Source organism: Malus sylvestris, chromosome 2, assembly GCF_916048215.2.
Source record: "Malus sylvestris chromosome 2, drMalSylv7.2, whole genome shotgun sequence".
NCBI classification, from domain to species: domain Eukaryota; kingdom Viridiplantae; phylum Streptophyta; class Magnoliopsida; order Rosales; family Rosaceae; genus Malus; species Malus sylvestris.
In genome coordinates, this window is record NC_062261.1 from 11,543,894 (window position 1) to 11,550,395 (window position 6,502).

Consider the following 6,502-nt stretch of genomic DNA (forward strand, 5'->3'; position numbering starts at 1 on the left):
ACGTGGGATAGCCAACAATAATTAATTAAGTTGTAATAGGACCTCATAAATCCATGTTTAGGACACAGGATGAAGGGTGAGATGTAAACGAAAAAACAAGGAAGAAGCTGGGATTATACTTGAAGCTTTACTAAGATTTTGTTAATCTAATTAGTCAAAACATAAGCTAATCAATAGGAATTTTTAAGAACATTTTTTATACTTTAAATGAATTTTATTAGATTAGTAAACAGATAGAAGATCAAGGTACATGCAAAATGTATGAAGCACCTGCATTATATTGTGTCCAATAACATGGTTGTTAAATATGGTACAAATAGTTTTGTTCGGAGATTTATTGACTTGTGCATTGTTGCAAATCATCGACCCGTCTGTTGCGCGGTTGCTCCTCCTCCTCCCTTTAGATTTGGGGTTTTCAATTTTATGAATTCAAGAGCAAAGGGAAGATCTTCTTCGAACCTGTAGGTAGACGCGTAGACATCCTTGGCAATTTTAAAGTCCTTGTAAAAATAAACCAGATTATCCAGTAACGTTTTCCGTATATATTTAACGATATACACTTGGGAGCTGACTTGAAGTTGTTTAAACGACTGGATGAATCTTCGGAGTCTGAAATCCTCCTCATTCTCGCCACAGAGTTTCTCCTTTTTGTCACCTTCTTCATCTTCACCGAGAAGTACTTGAATGGGGTTTCTTGGTTCGTTGGTGCACCATGTCTTGAACCAAATAATCGACACACCAAAGTAAAATTCAGCATATCGCGAGGCGGAATTATTGTTTGTGTTTGGGTTAATATTTGAACTTTGGGCCGAAGGAACAGAAGCCCAACAAGAACCAAGAAGACATGATTCTGCCCGAAGGCCCATCATCAAACCCATTCGCCCAGCCCAAGTCAAAATGATGATTCCACATTTAATGCAAAGGCTAGTGGCTTGAAAAAAGTGACACTTGATGAAAATCAACCTACTCTCAGCCCAAAAGCACTTTCTGGATGGCAGAGTACGTAAATTACTGATGAGTCACTACCCCTCAGTTGCTTTCGAGCAGGAACCAAGCTGCAAGTAGTTAGACTAATTCACCTATAAAAGGAGGAAGATGGTGTTACAACCACCCCCAATTATTCATATTATATGTGGTTTTACCCCAAATTGCCACGTGGCAGCATCCTAACTCACCTCCCTTTTCTCTCTTTCGATCCCCCCACCCCGTGACCCTTCTTTCCTTCTCTCTCTCTCCCTCTCCTTCTTCCCTATCCCGTATATATATATATATATATATATATATATATATATATATCTCTCTCTCTCTCTCTCTGTTCGAAACTCTCTACAACTCTCTCATCTTTCCCCTTAGAAACACACACCCAACTGCGTACTTGCACGAGGAAATCAACCATTATCATCATCAAACCTCGTCTTCCTTTCCCTTTCTCTCTCGGCGCAGCTGGGACTGTGGAACCCAGGAACTCTCCGGCGAGTTCCCTTGATTTTCTGGTTAGGTAAGCTTCAGATTACCTCAATTTAGTCTTGGTTGTTGCGTGGTTGAGATATATTAAGCTTTAAATCGTTGTTTTTACAAGGTTTTTGGAAGGAAATCGCCTTGGGTGTGCCAAACCCATCTCCTGCAAAATCGAGGGTGTCGAGGATATTCCCGATCACCTCCGGCCGTTTCACGGCTAATAGAAGGTATAAATCTCTTCCTCTCGTCTCACTCTTCAATTTGGTACCTAGATCGGGGTCTAAAACCCCTGTTTTCAGTTGGCCTGAGCTTTAGAAGCTCCGGTGTTCTTCCTCGGTGACACCAGGCCTTTAGGCTGTTCCCAAGTAACCCACGGACGTTAGCCTGTATTAGACTAGCCCAAAAACCCAACCCGTTTTGTTGTAATCATTTTGTTATTAGTTCTTATGATCCAAAGGGCCTTAGGCCTTTATTATTTACAGAGGATTTGATGGTTAGCTCGTGCATGTGTGTGTGTGTGTGTTATATGCATGTGGGCTGCGTATGTGTGTGTGGTGTGAGTGTACAATGTGTGTGGGTGTACGTCTGTACGTGCGAGTGTGTGTGCATGCCGTGCATGCGTATGCATGATGTGCATGTGTGTGTGTTTGTGTAGTATGTGTGTGTGTGTGTGTGATTGTGTGTGTGTGTTATGTGCCTGTGTGTGTGTTATGTGCCGTGTGTGGATTTGGGCTTAAGCCTAAACCACCCCTTTTGTACCTAATATATCCAAACCCAAAACCCAATAGGTCTTAACCCTTTTTTAACCTAAACCTAGACCCTAATCCGGATTTCAAGACTAAAACTTGTTTGATCGTTGACCCCTGGTCAATGTTGACTTTAGGGTTGACTTTTCGGGTTTTCGCTCAAAAATCTCTCCTAGGCTAATTTCGACGTCCTGAACCCGTTTCCAATGTCCGTTTTCCCAAATTCAATCGTTTAAGTAGAGTTTGACTAAATGTACTATTAATGTGCTTAGGGGCAATTATTGTGACACTTCCGTCTTCGCTAGTGGCGCAGTTTTTGGCGGCTAAGTACTGTGAGTGGACCCCTTCTAAAATTACATGATTTATAGTTTAATTGTATAAATGAATAGCATGCCTTACGAGTTTCTGATTTGATTTTATGTTAAACATGTTTATTGAATATGTTGATTTTCGTCTCGTGTTTTTGGTGAGGAATTAATTGTTGGCCTATTTTGAGCTATATTTTAATATATCGTATTTTCTATAAAAACCATGAACTGGCAGACTATCTGATGGATGACGATAGGATGTTAGAACATGTTTTAGAAACCTCTCTTTATAGTATAGATGATGAATGACTTTATACTATGAAGTGGTTATTTATGAGGGTGTAACTATTTGTGCGTACCTAGTGGACACTATGTTGCCTGGGGCGAGGATCTGGTGTTGGTAGATAGGCCAGGAGAAATAATCCCTAGCTACGGGCTGAGGAACATGGAGCAGGCATTGGGCCGGGAGTTGGTAATCTCTGGCTACGGGTGCAGAGACCACGGTGTTGACATAGGGCCGGGAGTTATATTTATTTCAGTGATCTTACTAGCAGCACACTACGCTTACGAGACGATCTAGGAGATGATACACGCGATGATTTATATGATGTTTTTCCGCATTATACCTGTTGAGATGGCTTATGACATGCTAGAGTTTCAGAAAACCTATCACTTATTATGCTAGTAGTTTTCTTTATATATAAACTTGGGGGTTAGTATGTTCATAACTGTTTTGGTATTATGTATGTATATAAACTTGGTCCATTCACCCTTGTTTTGCACCCCCCTTTCAGGATTTAGAATCGAGGCATACGATCCCGACGTCAACGCTTTCACATTGGCATATTCGAGTCCTCTCGGTGTAGGACCCACATCCTTTTATTTATTCAAATTTATATTAATTGTTTTAGAGCTCTAGTTAGTTGTATGCTCTGAACACGTTCCTAAATTATTAATTCATTGTATTTTAAATTTCTAACTCTTATTTATTTCTTATTCTTAGCTTTGGTATCAATTAATGGCTTTCGTCACCCTCGGGTGTCGGCCAACACGTGTCTATCCTGGTATTCGGGGAATATCAGGGTCGGGGCGTGTTAGATGGCCCAAAGATAAGGACACTCAACCAATCAAACAAACAAATACACAAACTCTGCTCAAGCTAGATTTGCATACGAAGCTGTAGTCAGCCCTCAACCTCAATCCTTTTCAGGATCAGCCCTTACAAAAGCCATCTTTTGTCTAGTTTAATAGCTCTGCTGCTCACCAACTAGTATCGATTTCTCTTGTAACTTTATTTGTCATCCATTCTCCCTTGAAACCCTCAGACCCCTGTAGTGACAAAGAAAAGAAACGGCGAAAGGTCCAGCCTTGCCCGACAAGGTTCAATCTTGCCCGATTCCCTTTATTTTGTCTTTTACTTAATAGATCTAGTGTTGTAATGAATTCCCTAGTATGTATTCAAATCATTTTAGGTCTTTTAATGATCCAAAGTTTAGCTTACTCTCGGCTCTGGTTTTAATTAAAGGGTTTCACTATCTTAAAGTGGATCCACTTAATGCCTTAATTAGACCTGGACCTCTGCCCTTTTACCATACAAGATATACAAAAGTCCTTGATCTCAAGGCATAAACAAGAATCTAATGTGGACTTAACCCATCCACGACAATCCTTTGATAATGAGAAGTTAGAGTAACTTGGGGCGCAAGTAATCGACTTAAATCCACTCATTTCACATCTGCCATATTGAGATGGCAGTGGCACGCCTCAACACTTAAGTTAGTTTTGACTGCAAGCCTCACGGCCTATACTTAAGGCCCGACAAAGGCACCTTTCAGAATTAACCCTGTCCTCTTCTTGCAGCCCGACAAACAAAGCAAGAACTCGACAGTCAACCAAAGTGCCAACTCAGCGGGGAGCTGTGTGCTCGAGCCAGGAATGCCCACAGGCGATATTCTTGCCCGAATAGTGTGATACTGAATTACCATCGTGTTTGATTTTCATTCTCTCTCTATTATCGGATGTTTGCAACATACTTGTGAGATCCCACTTTGCAACTTCAATCTGGTCCCAAAGGGAAGGATGCGTAGTACAGAGCTTTATAAATCTTTGGAGCCTGAAATCCTCCTCACTTTCTTCGGAGAGTTTCTCGATTATGCTATCTTTGGTATACTTGCTTGAATAGTACGTTTCCATCAACCAATCAAGCAGTTGTTCTTGGAGCCCAGTTGCCTGAACAAAAGAGTCAAGTCATGCAACTTCCTTTCACAGAAGAATTTGTTTGAAACTTCGGAAAGCAAATGCGTTCCGGTAAAGAACACAACTTTATCCACTTGGCTTGTGAACGTTCTCATTCTGAAACCTTCCTCACTTTTTTCCAAGTATGGCATCTTCATCATTGGTTTCGTCAGAATCAGCTGTGTCAATAACAATTTTACCACCTACTTCATGTTGTTCATTGGAAATTAGTTGAGTAATGAACCAAGAAATCAGTTCGCCAAATTGCCTTTGGCGCTTGAGTTTTTTTTTAAACTTTGGAAATGAAAAGAACATGCTCATGGAAGGGAAGTTTCTTGAATAGCTCTGTGAATGTTCCGACTCTCAAATCATCTTCACTGTCTTCGGGGAGTTGCTCGAGAACTAGATCACCTTGATGAACTAGTTTATTACGTACTTCTTCAGTCTCCTGTAGTTGATCACTGCCAGATAGTTGGCTGAATCCAAAAATTGAAAGGCGCAAAATTAGTTCAGCATCATCAACGCGATCGGTAGACATTGATAAATCAACCTGAAAGCAGAGGTCCTACAAGCTCTGGTTTCTTATCCTTATGTTCTGTTATAAACTTCAATGTTAACTTATTCAGAAGGAAGCTGATGATTGTGTATTTTTCTTAGCTTGTGCTTGTAAAGTAAAAATTTGAAACGAAATAGAAAAGAAGTCTATTTTACTGATCTCTTCTAATTCCTACTCTATTTTTTGCCTGAATTTGAACTTCAATTGCCATTTGTCCAAGCCCTCAAATGCATAAACTAAACCGAAAAATGTTTTTATGAAAACGTACCCCGTGATCTTGATTCAGCTTTCAATTGTTTCTGCAGAGCGATTCACCACTCGATTCGAATCCAATCCGAAATAGAGATCGAAATTCTAGCACCCTTCAGATTAGAGGAGGTTTTAATACATCAATAATTCCAGTTGTTTCTTGCTCAGAAAGTAGTGAAAGAACTGAGCGTTAACCCAACAAAGCCAGAATTTTGTTAAAAAAATTCATTATAAAGTATCAGAACAATTACACAAGAAATTTACACAAAACAATCAGAATACAACTACAAACTAACCGCGATTCTGACAGCTTTCCGACTGAGAGGTTTGCCCTCTGTGCAATGACCTAAAGGCAAATTTGCTCTCGTGTCTATATGTGTCAATCTCCCAGAACACAACAACTAATTGATAAAACATAAGTATTACAAGCTTGTAGACTCTACATATTAGAAGTTTCATTCACGATGAGAAGTCAAAGTTTGTGAAGGTTCTTGGGTCAGTACAAGTGAATTAAATTTCAATATTGACAGAATACCAAATATTTTAGATTGCAGACCCTCGCAAGGCAATCAGAAAGTTTGTGAAGGTTCTTGGGTCATCTGCAAATATTCTGTCACTTTTGAGGAATTGGTCATTAAGTTCCAAATATTCACTTAATGACCCTCGCAAGGCAATTAAAATATTGACAGAATATTAAATTTCAATATTCACGATGAGAAGTCAAAGTTTGTGAAGGTTCTTGGGTCATCTGCATCTCTCGTCGTTGTTGCATCACCTCAACTCGTTGCCCCTTGCATCAGTAGTGCATCTTTGTGTTGTGTCGTGCGCACCTCTCACGATCTCACCACATGGTTTGCAGATTCAAAGGAAGAACAAGAAGGTAGTGGGTTCACATTTCTTCTTTTTGAAAGAAGGGTGTTCAAATCGAGGAGTAACCACTCAATTGAGGC

General features: G+C 40.0%; 1 pseudogene; it reads right to left on the reverse strand.

Annotated features, from left to right (window-relative positions):
• Positions 1–359: 359 nt before the first annotated feature.
• On the reverse strand, positions 360–5,338 carry LOC126601199 (uncharacterized; annotated as a pseudogene).
• Between the last annotated feature and the right edge of the window lie 1,164 nt (positions 5,339–6,502).